This window comes from Crinia signifera, chromosome 2 (assembly GCF_055691185.1).
Source record: "Crinia signifera chromosome 2, ASM5569118v1, whole genome shotgun sequence".
NCBI classification, from domain to species: Eukaryota; Metazoa; Chordata; class Amphibia; order Anura; family Myobatrachidae; genus Crinia; species Crinia signifera.
Genome location: NC_139218.1, coordinates 331,687,194 through 331,705,935, shown reverse-complemented (window position 1 = coordinate 331,705,935; position 18,742 = coordinate 331,687,194). Strand labels below are relative to the sequence as shown.

The 18,742-nt window shown below is 48.8% G+C and overlaps 1 long non-coding RNA gene across 1 annotated transcript in view; it reads left to right on the top strand.

Annotated features, from left to right (window-relative positions):
* The first annotated feature begins 5,236 nt into the window (after window positions 1-5,236).
* LOC146059120 (uncharacterized) overlaps window positions 5,237-18,742 on the top strand; it is a 57,884-nt gene continuing 44,378 nt past the window's right edge. The window contains exons 1-2 of the long non-coding RNA XR_014470158.1: window positions 5,237-5,438; window positions 8,501-8,613. This is a non-coding gene — a long non-coding RNA (uncharacterized LOC146059120). The remainder of the gene's footprint in view (window positions 5,439-8,500; window positions 8,614-18,742) is intronic.

Genomic DNA, 18,742 nt, shown 5'->3' with positions numbered 1-18,742 from the left:
TATGGAAGGCGGGGATTCGCCTGCACGGTTGCGGCCGCATATTCTGATCGGGCCGCACCGATCAGAATAAGGGCCATAGTGTGTTAAATTGCAATATTTGCAGATGACACAAAATTGAGTAAGGAAATTAACTCAGGAGAGGATGTGGAAACACTACAAAGTGACTTAAATAAACTGGAACGGTGGGCGGAAAGGTGGAAAATGCAGTTTAAAGTTGAAAAATGTAACGTAATTATGGGAACAAAAATGAACAAGCTACCTATAGGCTAAATTGAGTTATTATAGGGAATTCTGCTGTATGACTTGGGGGTCATCATAGATGAAACATTGGGTAATAGTTCACACTGCTCAAGTGCAGCAGTAAAAGCAAACCGGACACTGGCATGCATTAAAAGTATGGATTCAAGGGATGCCAAGGTGATAGTGCCTCTTTACAAGACATTGGTGAGACCACACTTGGAATATTGTGTTCAGTTCTGGGGACCGCACCTTAAAGAGGACATAAATGAATTGGAATAGGTACAGAGAAGGGCAACTGAGTTAGTAAAATGTCTTGAATCACTAGAATACAAAGATAGGTTAACCAGGCTGAATATATTTTCACTGGAGAAATGGGGGTTGAGAGGTGATATGATTAGTATGTTCAAGTACAGGATTGGGAATCATATTGAACTGGGAGATGAATTGTTCACTAACAGGCCTATACTTAGGACACGCGGGCATGTACTGAGGCTCGAGGAAAATAAATTCCGTACTGAATTAAGAAGAGGATTCTTCACTATTAGAGCAGTAAAATTCTGGAACTCATTGCCGGTGGGAGTGATTACAGCAACTACTGTTATGCTGCTTTCAGACCGCATCTCTGGCTTTGACCCTGTATTTGGAAACGTTTCCAAAAACGAGTCTGCCAGATAAAACCCCTTTCACACCGCAGCACTTAAACGGTATATTACCGCCGATTTTTTGACACTGGCAGACCCGTTTTTGGAAACTTTCCAAATACAGGGTCAAAGCCAGTGCAGCCTTCAGCCCTCCCCTCCGTGCAGCTCCCCCCCCCCCGCGCGTGTCCACCGAGAGCGTGACGACGCCCCCGCGCATGTCGACGCCCCCGCGCATGTCGACGCCCCCCGCGCGTGTCGACGCCCCCACCCCCCCGCGTGTCGGCGCCCCCCCCCCCCCCCCCCCGTGTCGACTTACCCCGTGCCGGTACCTCCGTTGTGGATCCCGGCACTGCAGCTCAGTATGCTCGGAAAGCACTTATGAAAAAAGTGTCTTCCAGAAAGTGGCTGCCCCATAGGAAACCCTGTTTAAAAAAACTGTCTTTCGTATGGGGGCAGCCATTTTCTGAAAGACACTTTTTTCATAAGTACTTTCCGAGCATACTGAGCTGCATTGCCGGGAACCACAACGGAGATACCGGCACGGGGTAAGTCGACACGGGGGGGGGGGGGGCGGGGGGCGTCGACACGCGCGGGGGCGTCGACACACGCGCGGGGGGTGTCGACACGCGCGCGGGGGGGCTCCAGTGCTGTGAATACTTAATGAGCGCTCATTAAGTATTCACTGTGCTGAATTTAGGACCCAGCTCATTGGCTGGGTCCTAAATACCGTTTCAGAACCGATTTTGAACTTAAAATACCGGTTCTGAAACGGGTAGGACCCTGCATTTTAACCGGTTAGAAAAAACGTTTTTTTCTAACCGGTTAAGTGGTCCTGCACCTTTCAGACCGCACACATTACCGTTTTAAAAAGGTAAAAAAAGGCAATATACCGTTTTTAAAGTGCGGTCTGAAAGGGGCATGAATGAATTAAAATAAAAACTGGATGCATTTCTGGCCACTAAGGGAATCCCATAGATATGACTTACTGTAATTCAGTAGTTACAAGTTAGATAGTTGAACTTGATGGACTAACGTCTTTTTTCAGCCTTAATCACTATGGGCGAGATTCAACAAACTGAAAATGCGGTAAAAACCCTGTTTTCTGGGTTTTTACCGCATTTTCATATGCAGCAAAGCCCCACCGCCGGGGCTTCACTGCGGGGGGTTACGCCAGTTCTAGATGGCGTAACTCCTATGGGCTTCCCTTCGCGTCCCCCGCACTCCCCTCACCTGTGTCCGGGCAGCCTTCTGCTGTGCTGCCCGGACCAGTAACCTCCTCCTCCCTGCACCTCTTCCGAGTGCAGGGAGGAGGAAAGGAGCACCCACACAGTGGGTAAGGGTGCAGGGAGGGAGGGGGGAACCCGCTGCACATCGCCGGCCTTCGCTTTGGCGTTAATAATCATGATTATTAACAATGCGAATGCCGGCGATGTACAGCGGTGTTATTAGTGAATCCCGCCCTATGTCTGGAACAGGGGTACACATGAAATAGAATACAAGGGTTCTGAGACCTGAATATAGAACACAATAAAAACTGTAAAGACTGATGTCATTCTCTCCAGAGCAGTGGCGTAACTATAAATTTAGCTCCCCCTGACAAAAAAAAATTTGCGCCCCCCACCACCCTTCTTTAGTAAAACATGACAATGATGCAGACTGGTTACCTGGGCCACTGTGCGCCACCATGTGTACTGCTGCAGCTCCCCAGAACTGACGTGCGCCCATAGGGCGGCATACGGAGGACATCCCATCCACTGACATACAGTACTGTAGCCTTCTGCCACCGGACTTCACTTCCAAGGACCGACCAGGAATACTAGTTGAAGTGTGTGCGGGTAATGACACTGGCCGCCCCCTGGCGCAGAGGAGGCGAGGGGACTGGGGAGGGGGGTTGGGCTGTCACCTATAGTATGCAGCTACAGTACACAGCCACCACCACCAACTACTACTGAGTGATACTAAACTGTGTATTCATATAGGACAGCAGGTATTATTCAGTGCGCCCTGAGACCACTGGTTCCCCCAAGCCACAGCTGGGGCTGCCACACCATAGTTACGCCACTGCTCCAGAGCAATAAGATGCCAACTTTGCAAAAGGTAGACTATACAAGATACCTGATCACTATTATCTGATAAGTTGCAGCCGTCATCCTTTCCACGTATCCAAATCACTGAGCTTCTTATTCTTGTGTGTGCGTGTTTTTAAAGGTTTGAGAATGTGACCTTGAAATGCTGACTTCTTTATTCTTCAGTGGTAGATTCAGTTAAAGAATGTTATGTCCTTTAAATATATATATATATATATATATATATATATATATATATATATATTTTATTTAATTTTGTAATAATAGTTTCTAATAAAGCTTTAAGATACACACACAAAAATATCAGGGGGGGGGGGGAAATTAAATGGGGTTAGGGTAAAGATGTAACATAGAAATAACATATAAACAATAAGTAAAAAGCATTATAATTGAAAGTAGATGATATTAAACACCACATGATGCACAGGAGATGTACATGTTAATGTTCCAGTAGGCCAACCACAATGTATGCAAATATCAAACAGTATGGCCAGAATTTGGAGAGTGTAACATGAAGAGATCTTATTACAAATTGTCAGCCAAGGGCTGATGCTGTTTCTCCCTATACTGACCCCATTTAAGCCACCTCATACACATTGATATAGGTGCTGTAGAGTACATGCAATCCGCAATTTCAAACAGATAATGCTTGTGTATTTTATTCTCGATGGTTTGTGTAGTTGTGACGGCAGAGGATTTCCACAACTGAGCAATGGCGAGCCTTCGTAGCGATTAAAATGTGTCCTAATAGATAGAAGTCCCCAGCAGACAGTCCCCCAGGGCAGAAAGGAATATATATTTTTTCACATATTTACCTGGTCCACTGGTGGTGCCTCGATGGTCCCCCTGGCATCCACTGTGTCCCCCGGCATCCACGGTGGCCTTCAGGATACTCTTTATCGGTCCCAGGGGTGCATTGCGTAAGTTTTCAGGTGTTGTGATGTCACCCGTGTACTCGCACAATGCACCCCTGGGACCGGAGATGCCACTGAAGAGGGCTCTGAAGCCTGCCATGGACACCATGGTTTTTGGTGGGTACGCCGCAGCCCGGCCTGTAATGGCGGCCGCGGCCGCCAGACAGGTCGCTGGAGGGGAGGAGAGTGCATTGAGCATCTCTCCTACCCCTCAGTGTGCTTCCCTGTGACTGGCCGCCCGTCCGCCAATCAATCAGAGCTTGCGGGCCGGCAGCCAATCAGGAGCCGGCCCGCGAACTTTGATTGACGGGCAGCCCAGTCACACTGAAGGGAAGGAGAGATACGCAGTGTGCTGTACTCTCCTTCCCTGAGAGAAGCACTGCAGCGCGGCAGCTGGACTGTCCTCTCCCCAGCAGCAGCGTCAATGGTAAGTGTGCTGCTGCTGGGAAATATTGTGGGGCATTGCTGGCACTGTGGGGCATTGTTGGCACTGTGGGGCATTGTTGGCACTGTGGGGCATTGCTGGCACTGTGGGGTATACTTGTTGCTGGCACTGTGGGGCATTGTTGGCACTGTGGGGCATACTTGTTATTGGCACTGTGGGGCATTGCTGGCACTGTGGGGCATTGTTGGCACTGTGGGGCATACTTGTTACTGGCACTGTGGGGCATTGCTGGCACTGTGGGGCATTGTTGGCACTGTGGGGCATACTTGTTACTGGCACTGTGGGGCATTGCTGGCACTGTGGGGCATACTTGTTACTGGCACTGTGGGGCATTGCTGGCACTGTGGGGCATACTTGTTACTGGCACTGTGGGGCATTGCTGGCACTGTGGGGCAATGCTGGCACTGTGGGGCATACTTGTTGCTGGCACTGTGGGGCATTGCTGGCACTGTGGGGCATACTTGTTACTGGCACTGTGGGGCATACTTGTTACTGGCACTGTGGGGCATTGCTGGCACTGTGGGCATACTTGTTACTGGCACTGTGGGGCATTGCTGGCACTGTGGGGCAATGCTGGCACTGTGGGGCGTACTTGTTGCTGGCCCTGTGGGGCATTGCTGGCACTGTGGGGCATACTTGTTGCTGGCACTGTGGGGCAGGGGCGGATTGGCCCACCGGGAAACCGGGCCGTTTCCCGGTGGGCCGGCACATTTTAAAGTTTTAGCGGCCGCCCACCCTCCCTGGCTGGGCCGCGGCCCGCCGAACCGCCATCTCCGCGGTTACCGGCCGCGGCCGCAGCAAAGTACTCTAAACAAAGATGGCCACGGCCGGCCTCAGCTGTGACCAATTTAAAAATGGCCGCGGGAGGGCTGGTGCGCATGTGCGGTCGCACGCAGCACCTCTCGCGGTGCTTTCAGCCCGATTCACAGAGCTGACAGCTTCGGGCGGCTTCCTCCTCCTAGTGAGTTTTTTTTTTACTGCTGTGCTGCTGGCTGACAGCAGGGGGAGCTAGCTGTGGATTCAGCGTGCAGCTCAGCTCCTCTCAGGCTGTACTCCATGTGGCCGGGGGATGCAGGAAGTTTCTTTAGAACCTGAAGCAAGCAGGGAAGGGGTGAGTGTTAAATGCCTTTGTTATTGGCTTTGTTACTATGCTGGCATTTGCTCTCCTGATATTGAGAGGGGAGTGTGTGTGTCTGTATGCTATATGTGTCAGTGTGTGCATTATGTGTGTGTCTGTGTACATGCTGTATATGTGTGCTATGTTATGCTTTGTGTGTGTCAGTGTGTATATGCTGTGTCTATGCATGCCATGTGTATATGCTGTATGTATGTATGTATGTATGTATATGATATATGTAAGTAATGTGTGTATATGCTATGTGTGTTGATGATTGTATGTACTGTATGCTATGTATGCTTGGATGTATATGTTGTGTCATGTTTTTTATGCTAATGTGTGTGTGTGTGTGAAGTGTGTATATATGTGCTGTCTATGTCTGTAGTATGTGTGATGTTTTTGTAAGTATGCCATGTACATGTATGTATGTATGTACAGCATGTATGTACAGTATGTATGTGTAAAAAGTGTGTGTGTAACGATGTACAGTACATACAATACATGCACAGAACCCCCCCCCCCCCCCCCCCCTTCCCCCACCCAACAAAATTCTGCATTTGCCCCAGTTCGGAGGTGGCATTGAATAGACAGGCTCCGGCAGGGGCGGATTGGCCCAATGGAAAACTGGGCCATTTCCCACAACTCATTTGAAGGGGCACTTTGCCCAAATAAAAAATGGCCGCGGGAGGGCTGCTGCGCATGCGCGCGCTGCACCTCCCAGCGCCCATTCCTCCTCCACCCGGCAGCTGAAGACTCGAGCAACAGCAGGTGAGCCGACTGTCAGCAGCAGTGTTAGAAGCAGGCAGACAGCAGCAGGTCTGAGGGCGGCCAAAGGAGGCAGGTATATGGCAGTGGCACTGCCAGAAATAATAATTTTTGGTCTCAGGGAAGTATATATATATGTATATATATATATATATATATTTGTGTGTGTGTGTATGTGTATACCAGGAACTTTCTTCGAGCACTGATTTACTTATTTTTCTTTGCTCCCCTGTCTACTCAGCGCCGCGGCTCAGTGGAGCTGTCTGTTTCCGTCCATGGGAACTCCGTCGCTCCCGTCATCCCCCTTCCGGCTGACAGATGGGGGGGGCAGTGTACTGCCGGGCGGACTGGGAGGGAAGTTATTGCGGTAGGAAGAGGCGGTGGGGCTTATTGCAGCACTGCTGCTGCTGGGTCTCCGGAAGACAGCCGAGGTCGGACCCGGATACATCGGCGGACCCGGAGCTTCCTGACCGTGCCAGGAATCTGCCTCTCGTGCACGCCGTCTCCTGTGGGTGCAGGAGGAAGCACCACTTCCTACATGTGTGCATAGTATGTATGTATTTATGTATGAATGAGGATGACAGTGTGTGTAGGATGTATGAATGAGGGTGGCAGTGTGTAGTATGTATGTATGTATGACGGCGTCAGTGTGTGGAGTTTGTATAAATGTCGGCGGCAGTGTGTGTGTGTAGTATGAATGAGGGCGACAGTGTGTGTGAATGAGGGCGGCAGTGTGTGGAGTATGTATAAATGATGGCGGCAGTGTGTGTAGTATGTATGAATGAGAGCATCAGTGTGTGTAGTATGTATGAATGAGAGCGGCAGTGTGTGTAGTATTTATGAATGAGAGCGTCAGTGTGTGTAGAATGTATGAATGAGAGCGGCAGTGTGTGTAGTATTTATGAATGAGAGCAGCAGTGTATTTAATATGTATGAATGAGAGCGTCAGTGTGTGTAGTATGTATGAATGAGAGCAGCAGTGTGTGTAGTATTTATGAATGAGAGTGGCAGTCGGTGTAGTATGTATGAATGAGAGCGTCAGTGTGTGTAGTATGTATGAATGAGAGCGGCAGTGGGTGTAGTATTTATGAATGATAACGGCAGTGGGTGTAGTATGTATGAATGAGGGCGGCAGTGTGTGTAGGATGTATGTATGACGGTGTCAGTGTGTGTAGTTTGTATAAATGATGGCGGCAGTGTGTGTGTGTAGTATGTATGTATGAATGAGGGCGGCAGTGTGTAGTATGTATGTATGTATGACGGCATCAGTGTGTGTAGTTTGTATAAATGACGGCGGCAGTGTGTGTGTGTAGTATGTATGAATGAGAGCGGCAGTGTGTGTAGTATGTATGTATGAGAGCGGCAGTGGGTGTAGTATTTATGAATGATAGCGGCAGTGGGTGTAGTATGTATGTATGTATGTATGAATGAGGGCGGCAGTGTGTGTAGTATGTATGTATGAGAGCGGCAGTGGGTGTAGTATTTATGAATGATAATGGCAGTGGGTGTAGTATGTATGAATGAGGGCGGCAGTGTGTGTAGGATGTATGTATGACGGTGTCAGTGTGTGTAGTTTGTATAAATGATGGCGGCAGTGTGTGTGTGTAGTATGTATGTATGTATGAATGAGGGTGGCAGTGTGTAGTATGTATGTACAACGGTGTCTTTGTGTGTAGTTTGTATAAATGACGGCGGCAGTGTGTGTGTGTGTGTAGTATGTATAAATGATGGTGGCAGTGTGTGTAGAATGTATGAATGAGGCCGGCAGTGTGTGTAGTATGTATGAATGACGGCGGCAGTGTGTGTGTGTGTGTAGTATGTATAAATGATGGTGGCAGTGTGTGTAGAATGTATGAATGAGGCCGGCAGTGTGTGTAGTATGTATGAATGACGGCGGCAGTGTGTGTGTGTAGTATGTATGAATGAGGGTGACAGTGTGTGTAGAATGTATGAATGAGGGTGACAGTGTGTGTAGAATGTATGAATGAGGCCGGCAGTGTGTGTAGAATGTATGAATGAGAGCGGTAGTGTGTGTAGTATGTATGAATGAGAGCGGCAGTGGGTGTAGTATGTATGAATGTAGAAGATGCTGGTACCTGGTAGAATATGCTGCTATCTGGGTCCTGGGGGAGAGGGAATGTAAAATGAAGGTAGATTCTACCTCCATTTTACATTTTAATTTAATTTGATTGCTCTGCATCGGATTAACATTCCAAAGTGCTCTAGTGGAGGGGGGCCTTTACACTTGAAAAGAAACCCCATCCAACCTCATAACATTTTGCATCATTCAGTGAGGAGCATACAGCGAGGAGCCCTAGAAGACAGAAGGAGAAGAAAAGAGAAGAAAGACAGAAGGAGAAGAAAAGAGAAAGACAGAAGGAGAAGAAAGAAGACCAAGAACATGGTAAGTAAAAGAAAGATCATTATCTTGGCAGACAGTGGTTGTTTTAGGGGAGGGCAGTGCACCAACACATGCCCCCTGTCATTAAACACTAGTGAAAAACATAATAATGTGTATGAAGGAGGCAGAAGCAGCCTGATCTGTGTCCCACACAGGGACGTAACTATCTGTGTGCCAGTTGTGCCTTGCCCACAGTGCATTTGCACTGTGGGCACACCATCTGGCAGCACCGTTTACCCACCACTGGCTGCTAGCAGCTGAACTACTGATGATGAGCTGAGAGACAGGGACAGGAGGAGAGCGTAGCGCTGAACGCACTCATGCTCCCCTCTCAGCTGACATTTCAATTATGTATAATGGGCATCACGGTGTGTGACCTATGTATAAAGGACTCATTATACATAGGCCACACACCGTGATGCCCATTATACATTTGCCACACACAGTGATGCTCAATATACAGTACATATGTGGCTCTCTCTGTGTCCTCGCTGTCACTCTCTGTCTGCTGTCACTCTCTCTGTCCTTGCCGGGGACATAGCCAGCAGCTCAGAGCCACTAGCCATGCCCCACAGCGTCAAAAATGGGGCGTGGCCTCATTGAAATATGCCACACCCCCATATTGCTAGGCCACGCCCCAAAAAATTGGGCACACCTGCGGCGCGCAACATCCTCCCTCCCCTCCGCCCGGGGCTGCCTCAAGATATTTCCCGGGCTGGTTTTAATTCCCAATCCGCCCCTGCTGTGGGGCATTTCTGGCACTGTGGGGCATACTTGTTGCTGGCACTATGGGGGTATACTTGTTGCTGGCACTGTAGGGGCATTGTTGGCACTGTGGGCACATACCCAGTACCATGGGGTCATACCTGCCACTGTGGTGGCATTCCCGTTTCTGGCACTGTGCGGGCATACCTGGCACCATTGGAGCATATGTGTATCTGGCACGTTTGGGGGCATATGTGTATCTGGCACTATTGGAAGGCTAACGTGATCCGTTGGAATGTCTGTTGCTTCAGTAATAGAGATTTGACAGTGTTCTGTTATTTTATATGCTGTCCGCAGAATGGGCTGAGCTTATATTGTGGCCAAGTGGTTGCACTTTTTTTTGTTTCTCGTCATTGCCAGTATGACTTGCCCCTGTTAAGCCACACCCCTTTTTAGGCCACGCCCCCTTAAAATTTCACGAGGGGGTACTCCATAAATGAAAAGCCTAATCAAGGGGTACGGGAGACAAAAAAGGTTGGGAACCACTGATTTACATTCTTGTTATTTTTTTATACCAACCTACTGTATAAAGCCGTGTTCTGCTTTTGTTTGCTTCCACCTTTAAGGTTCTGCTTTAGCTCTCACTTGTGCACTGTAATGTTCATACATAGCGGTAACAAAACAGGCCATGTGGCAGAAGTCTTCCCAATCATTTTACTTAGCCCGGATGTAGCATGGCTCTACAATACTGGACTATGAGATTGCAGGTTGGGGTTGGAACTGGCACTTTAATTAAACTGTTGCTTTAAAAAGTAAGCCCCTCCTGCACCCCCATAATGCCAAAGATAGTGCACATTTTAGTGGGCTGCCTTGAACCCTTGCTGTAAGTCCCTTTCTTACACGGGACTTTAGCCCCGTACTGAGTGTAGTTTAGCACAGATCGCTCAGCACACATAAGGCACCAATACACGCTTCGATCCCGGCGTGCGTTCTGTGCTTAACTAGCACACATCGCATCGCATTGTATGCCTTGTGTATGCAATACGATGCGATGCGATAAGCTAGTACAAAAACTATGTGCAGCACATACTTTTTGTGCTGTGCGATGAGGTGCCGCGGGAGCGCGCACCTCTTAGCACACATCGCATCAACGGGATCGGTGTGTGTATGGGCACCATTACTATGCACCAGTGATGGAGAGAACACTGGCGATCTGACCAGATCTTGACTACATGTAGCCAAGATCTAGTCAGGTGATGGAGAGGCGTGGTGTTGCGCATCGCCAATGCTTGGGGGCATACATACAGAGCGATCCATGCATAATATCTAAGGTATCTAAACAGATCGCTTAGAAATAGGGCTAAAATTACCCCCTAGTGTATGCCCCTAACAAATTTCTCTTGGTTACTGCTACTCCTCAACGGACTCTCTTAAAAAAGTACTGGTAGGGGAAGGAGATAATGGGCCCCATACATCAGCAATCACAATTTATGGATTTCCAGATACAGGGATTTTTTGGCCAGATAAATGGATTTTACAATCTATCTGACTTTGCCCACACATTACAGATTTATTTCAGTGATCGGCAGATTTTTCCATCTAAAGATTGCATCTTCATATCTGGAAATTGACCAATCGATTGTCATTTCAGCTGTTCATAATGTAAATAGATGAGGAAGAAGAATTGGGAATGCCCACACATATAAAAAAGATCTGCAGATAATACCAGATATTAAACATGTTTAAAAATCTGATTAAGCAATCGATTGGCGATTTTGATTGGGATTGCCAAAAGGGGGAGCCCACACATCTAAAATTAATTGTGGCAATCTTCTCCATATCTGAAAATTGTCACAATTAATTGCTGATGTATGGGACCCTTTACTTTTTAAAGCCACAGTTTAATTTATATGCCAGCTCCAGACCCAACCTGCAATCCCATGCTCCACTGCTGCCCAACCTGCTTAAGTGAAAAGGATTCAACAATAAGGGACCAAACTTCCTATTTTAATAATATTAGGGTTAGGCTGTATTTAGGGATAGTTCCATTGCAGAGGTAGATATAGGGGGAGATTCTCTAAACTAAAAATGTGGTAAAAACCCTGTTTATCAGGGTTTTTATCGCATTTTGGGATGCTGTAAGCATCCCCCGCTGGGTTACCACGACGGGAGCATCGCTATAAAAATCAGTACGTATGTAATATCTGGGCGCCCGATTTTTTCATTGCATCGCATGCAATATAGTGGCATACAATTCATGCAATGCGATTTTTCATTGTAAAGACCCAATTTTTAATTGTATAGTCACCCATGGGTGATTTCATACCCCCACTATCCAACTATGCATGGAGTTGATTTTATATAGTGTGGCGAGCGCAGAGAGCCACCGAGCCTGAAGCGTGGCGAGCGTAGCGAGCCCCGTGAGGGGAAGCAGAATACATGTAAAGTAATCCACGTTCCCTTTGCCACACTTCGGGCTCGTTGCGCTCGCCACACTATGTAAAATCAACTCCATGCATAGTTGGATAGTGGGGGTATGAAATCACCCATGGTTGACTATACAATTAAAAATCGGGTCTTTACAATGAAAAATCGCATCGCATCGCATGCCTTAAGTAGTGGCATGCAATGAAAAAATCGGGCGCCCAGATAATACATAAGTACAGTAAAATCTGGTGATGCCCAATAGAAGCCTATGGGCTTCTAACGCGATCCCCCGCTGCCCCGCAAAGAACCCCCGCCGCCCCGCACCGCCCCCCCCCCCCCCTCACCTGTGTCTGGGCAGCACAGAGCTGTGCTGCCTGGACCTGTGACCTCGTCCTCCTTGCACTATGATCCTCTTATGGGTGCAGGGAGGAGGAGAGCCAGCCCTCCGCCGGAGCAGCAGTAAGGGTGGGAGGGGGGAGCCGCCGAGTCCCGATTAATGTGTGGCACCCCACTACAGTGGTGCCCCTAAGCTGCCCATACGCCATAGCAGGGCTCAATAATTGTGGCTAATGCTGCTGAAGGGATGCCATTCTCATTGCCCAGTACTGAGGGGGTTAATCTGGCCAGCAAGCGCCCCAGCTCCCTTTCACATGCAAGGAGCATGTCTGGCTCCTGATTGGCTGGCTAAGAGAGCGCGGAAAAGAGGAGGTCAGAGTTGAAGGAGTTCTGCAGAGCTGAGCAGCGTGAAGGAGGAAGCGTGCTGAGAAGGGAGAAGCGGAGCGCGACTAACCTCTGTTGTTGCAGAGCGGTGCACAGCAGGCGTTTGAAGAGGAGCAGCGTGCAGCCGGAGACAACAGGGAGAGGAGCGGCCGCCATTGCGAAGTCCAGGCTGGTGATTGACAGCGGGCGGAGAGAGAGACGGGCCGCGCCGCTGAGCAGAAGCCGGGATCAGAAGGAGATGCTGACCACGCATTGATCCAGGAGGCAGTCACAGGCGGTGGAGCTGAAGGCCAGGATCTGGGCAGAGGAGAAATGCCATGGCGGGAGTCAGGAACCGCGTGAGAGTCAGGAGAATCGTTACTGGCCGGAGCCGGCATCTGTAGCAGACGCAGCAGATACACTGGGCCCCAACCCCTTTAAGTAGCCTCAAGGCCTTCCCACATACCCATTCAAGCCGCTGTGAAAATGATTAAGTGACCTCATGTAGGTCACTTAAGTAGTGGCATGCAATGAAAAAATCGGGCGCCCAGATAATACATAAGTACAGTAAAATCTGGTGATGCCCAATAGAAGCCTATGGGCTTCTAACGCGATCCCCCGCTGCCCCGCAAAGAACCCCCGCCGCCCCGCACCCCCCCCCCCTCACCTGTGTCTGGGCAGCACAGAGCTGTGCTGCCTGGACCTGTGACCTCGTCCTCCTTGCACTATGATCCTCTTATGGGTGCAGGGAGGAGGAGAGCCAGCCCTCCGCCGGAGCAGCAGTAAGGGTGGGAGGGGGGAGCCGCCGAGTCCCGATTAATGTGTGGCACCCCACTACAGTGGTGCCCCTAAGCTGCCCAAACGCCATAGCAGGGCTCAATAATTGTGGCTAATGCTGCTGAAGGGATGCCATTCTCATTGCCCAGTACTGAGGGGGTTAATCTGGCCAGCAAGCGCCCCAGCTCCCTTTCACATGCAAGGAGCATGTCTGGCTCCTGATTGGCTGGCTAAGAGAGCGTGGAAAAGAGGAGGTCAGAGTTGAAGGAGTTCTGCAGAGCTGAGCAGCGTGAAGGAGGAAGCGTGCTGAGAAGGGAGAAGCGGAGCGTGACTAACCTCTGTTGTTGCAGAGCGGTGCACAGCAGGCATTTGAAGAGGAGCAGCGTGCAGCCGGAGACAACAGGGAGAGGAGCGGCCGCCATTGCGAAGTCCAGGCTGGTGATTGACAGTGGGCGGAGAGAGAGACGGGCCGCGCCGCTGAGCAGAAGCCGGGATCAGAAGGAGATGCTGACCACGCATTGATCCAGGAGGCAGTCACAGGCGGTGGAGCTGAAGGTCAGGATCTGGGCAGAGGAGAAATGCCACGGCGGGAGTCAGGAACCGCGTGAGAGTCAGGAGAATCGTTACTGGCCGGAGTCGGCATCTGTAGCAGACGCAGCAGATACACTGGGCCCCAACCCCTTTAAGTAGCCTCAAGGCCTTCCCACATACCCATTCAAGCCGCTGTGAAAATGATTAAGTGACCTCATGTAGGCAGGCCAAATTACCTGTAGATCTGCCAATGGTGGTGAGAACGGGAGCGGTCTCCTCTCCCCACCCTCTCATCTTCTCATACCTCCCAACAGTCCCGATTTTATCGGGACAGTCCCGATTGTCAGGGCCTGTCCCGATGTCCCACCCACGGGCGGCAGTGTCCCGCGGTGTGGGGGGGCTGTTGGGAGTCCCCCCTGTCAGCTGCTAAGCAGCGGGGAATAAACGCTGTGCGCATGCGCACAGCGTCTATTCCCGCAGCCAGGGGGCTGGGGGCATGGCTAGAGGATCACAGAGCCTCTGGGTCATGCCCCCATAGCGGCAAAATGGGGGCATGGCCTCACGGAAGAGCCGCAAGTATAGACCACGCCCCCAAATTAGGCCACGCCCCCGAACATTTCGACGCGCCTCCGGCGTGCAGGAGCATCGCCCCGATTGCAGAATTTCTAAAGTTGGGAGGTATGTCTTCTCCCTGTCCCCTCCCTGTTGCCTCACCTCCTACTGCCCCCTCTCAGCTCTTCCCCTCTCACCTCAGGTTAGCTCAGAAGCATAATATGTGTTGAGAACAAGAAGTAGTGGAGTAGGACCCCAACTTTATACAGTTAGGGGTCCCTGGGTCCCACATATTTTTTCACTGAGCGAGATCACTGTACCTGGATATAAAGATGATACTGGTTCATGGGTAGGAATTGTACTGTGGTATTAACAAACTTTTTCATAGTGGTTTTATTGTGCTTTTATAATGCAATTAAACTGATAGCGTTAATGTTTTTTGTTGCAGGTACCTGCTAGCTGAAGTTTATACTCAGAAGAGAAGTTTATTTCCTCAGAGGTTTTGTTTGTTTGTTTTTTGTTAATTTTTTTCCAGTAATTGGCATGGCGATTTGTCGTGGAAAATGTTAACTAAAAGCTTTTGATGTTTATTTGAAAATACGCACATTTGGACATGTTTTTGGGGGATTCAGTATGAAATCCCGGCGGTCGGGATCCCGGCATTCAAAATCCCGACGCCAGAATTCCGACCGCCGAAATCCCGACAAGGGGGGGACGTGGATCGCCCCCCCTTGCGGGCTCGCTGTGCTCGCCACGCAGCGGGCCCGGTGCCTCGCTACGCTCGGCACGCTAATTTATTCTCCCTCCAGGGGTGTCGTGGACACCCACGGAGGGAGAAATTGTCGGGATTTCAGCGGTCTGGATTCCAGCGTCGGGATCCTGAACGCCGGGATCCCGACCGCCGGGATTTTAACTGCATCCCGTTTTTGGGATATATACTGTATGTAATGAATAAAATTACATATTTTTGCAAATTAAAAAGATAAAAAATTTAATGATAATGAAATGCATGGTCATGTGTTTCTGATTAATCACAATCTTTTAATAGCCTGTGAATTAAGGCCCCCATACACTTACGCGATTCCGGCAAATCAGGTGAAATCGGCCCAAATCGCATGTGTTTGTCTTTGGCTTTACAAGTGTCTCTCTTATCCACAAGAAAAACAGCTTGAAGTGGTTTTCTGGGAGTAGAATTTAAGCCCTAAAATTTCAAATATTATACCTCTAGTTAAGTATCTAACTAAACTATTGTTTTAACCCCTTTGCTGTGGACAACGAGTTGGCTCTGCAGATACGGCCACAACTGATCTTACTTACCCAGGAACAGCTGGATCGTTATTGTGACAAACTTTGGCCTGTTTCTAGAAGTGTATGCACCAAGCAATCCTATGGATTGCGGGTACTTGCGCGCTGTACCCACACAACAACACAGTATTTGTACCGAATCCAAATGGCAAATGGAAAGCTAAAGGCTGGCAGATCTGCACAGCTAGAACATACAGTATGGCCCAGAACGGGGATCGTTTTGTGTTCCATAAATGGGGGAAGGGCCCATATTGGCCCTTCCTCCATTTATGTTTGATATTTCAGAACTGATCAATCTGGTGTATCGGGAAGTTACCCCAACTGACCAATCAGTAGGCAGATACTGACCAGCAGTGTCTTCCTATTATGCCCAGTGTCAGTAGTAGAATGAGAGGATCATGCTGCTTGTCAATGACGCTCCTCTCTACACTGCCACTCACAATCATTCCCCACCCACAGATCGCAGCTTCCACCTTCAACCCCTCAACTCCCAGCATCAGTGATCCGATCACCACCCACCCACAAATCATATCTTTATTTATTTATTTATTGACAGTTTCTTATATAGCGCAGCAGAAAGATCTAGAAAAATAAGTAGTGAGTAATGGCCTTTAGACTTAGCAGTTACCAGATCATTCACCACTTTAGTCAGTGCTGTCTCAGTGGAGTGTTGAGAGCGAAAGCCAGACTGAAGTGGGTCTAATAGGGTGTTGGAGTTAAGAAAGTTTGTGAGGCGAGAGAAGACAAGTCTCTCCAGTATCTTTCACCCCAATCCCCCCACATCTCCCACTCCTGGCACCCACAATCACCCCCCATCCGCAGACCACAGCTTCAACAACCACCCCAGTGCTCAGGATGTCAACAGTCAAAAACTGACCTCAGCATCCCATTACAGAGAATCCCGTGAGGCTGCACAGAGGAGAAGGTTAAACATGACTGCAGCACAAAGAGGTTCTGCATCAGCACCTATCAGGAAAAAAGGGGGTTGAACAAAAAGGTTCTCTGCAGCGCTAATGGATTACTATCCAGTCGGTATTTGTTATGAAAATATCGATTTGATAAATAAATTGGATGATCTTTACAAAAAAGAAAGATTTAATATACAGTTTTTATTAAAATGAATGACATATATATAATATATAAATACACAGGTAATCCAGCACTCAGGTCTGCTCAATGGGAGCTTAATAATGCAGAGAGGACAACTGCTGCAGTGCCTTCCTAGGTAGGTCCTGGATGGGGGCCTCCAAACACAAGTACAAGAAACAAGGCGGCACTCAGCAGGCTGTAAATATGAAGTCCTTTACTCCAACAGTTTCGGGGCACTTCCAAGTGTTACTAGCACTCATACCAGCCTACCTTATCCCAGTGACACTGGTTCCATGATATATATTTTTTACCTATATCATCCCACTTAACTTGTGTCGCTACACACTACTTATTGACAATATCTTACGATATATTCCTATCGATTTTTTTGTAAGATTACAGTATTGTAATCACAACTTAAGAGTGCCCCAGACAAAGAGAGAGTCTTTTCCCTTCCTTTCTTGCATATACATTTACTCTCTAGGGTGCACCTCCACGCTACTCACTTGGTGAGATCCCTTTCAATAGGCCTCTCATACTATTTTTGAATTGTGGATTTTTGATACATACCTATACCTATCGAATTTACTACAAATTACCTGTGCTCTGATCCATCTCCCATCTCCCCCTCGACGTACATTTCAACCCCTTCGTCAGGGACAGACAGCATACAATACAATTTCATAATGCACAAACAGCAGTATAAATACCATCACAACCCCCCCCAGTGATTACTCACAAAATCCTGTACACCTGCCGGGCCGAGGAATGCTCCATGGTGCTGGATGGAACAGGAAGGTCCATCCGCTGAAGTCTTCCCCCACACCCGATAGCTGGACAACAGCAGGTCCCTCTGCCTGCACAGTGGTATTGAGCCGCCAGCCGGAATCGTCTGTTTGGACGGAGCGCAGTAGTAAACCACTAGACTTCCGCCAACCAGCACATTCACAGCCAGCCAACCAGACCCGGAAGTGCGGCGGTGACCTGTGTACACAGACGGGATTCTGTGCCTGTGACAATTGGACTGTGTATTGTATCATTGGACTATCATCCCGCCGCAAGGCAGGTTGGAGTACCTATCAAGGCACCAGGCAAGTAACCAACATCTGCAGTATTACCCATACAGATACCCCATTATCCCTTGTGAAACACCTAAGGGATCCCACTAGTGTATAGGCACTTGTTCCATAATGACTACAGCAAGTCAAGAAATGGATCAGGCACTGGAGTTCATTCAGATGGCTGCAAAAGAGTTCCTAACATTCTCTGACTCAGATGCAGATGGTATTTTATCGAAACTGAGTCTAGCAGATGATGTTGCTACTCCATCGCCAGAAGTCCTATACAAGCAATTGCTACGACTGAAACAGAAGGAATGCGATTTTAAATATCATAGCATTAGCCTCTCTGATTATTACAGGAGCAGATTGATTCCCCGCGGGTTCCGCGTGAAGAACACGCCGACCATCGGACGGCAGAATGCCACCTTTTGCTGCCAATGGTTGGCAATTCTCAACAAGTGTTCTATGGACCTGATCCTGTTGGTGGTGGAATAATCCACCCGGGAGCAAACTTGTTATCAGCAAAAAATCGAGCAATTTGAAAAAGCACATAATCCTGTGCTCATGTCGGATCCTGACAATAAATGGATCGAAAAATTACAACAACAGATGGCCAATCTCCTGGCCTTCAAACGGGAGAAGTTAAGAAAAGTCCAATTGGATTATGACCAAAAGCGTGTCTATGAATGGGTAAACCCGAACCGCCCTCAGGGCCGGCCGAGGCCATATAGAAAACGCAATCCTCGTGCAGGTGGAGGGAATCCTGAAGAATCAAGCACCTCCCTCGGCGAAGCAGATTCAGGTCCCTCTTCCACCGGCAGTGACAAGCGCCCTTTAGGCACAAAGACCCGGGCAATGCTTCTCAAAGAACCCGCGGCAGCAGCAGAAGGAGGACGAGGAGCTCAGGCCAAAATATCAGGCAAAAGAGGCACCAAAGCCACCAGGAGCAAAAGGATCTAGTATTTAATCTATCAGGGGCATCCTTA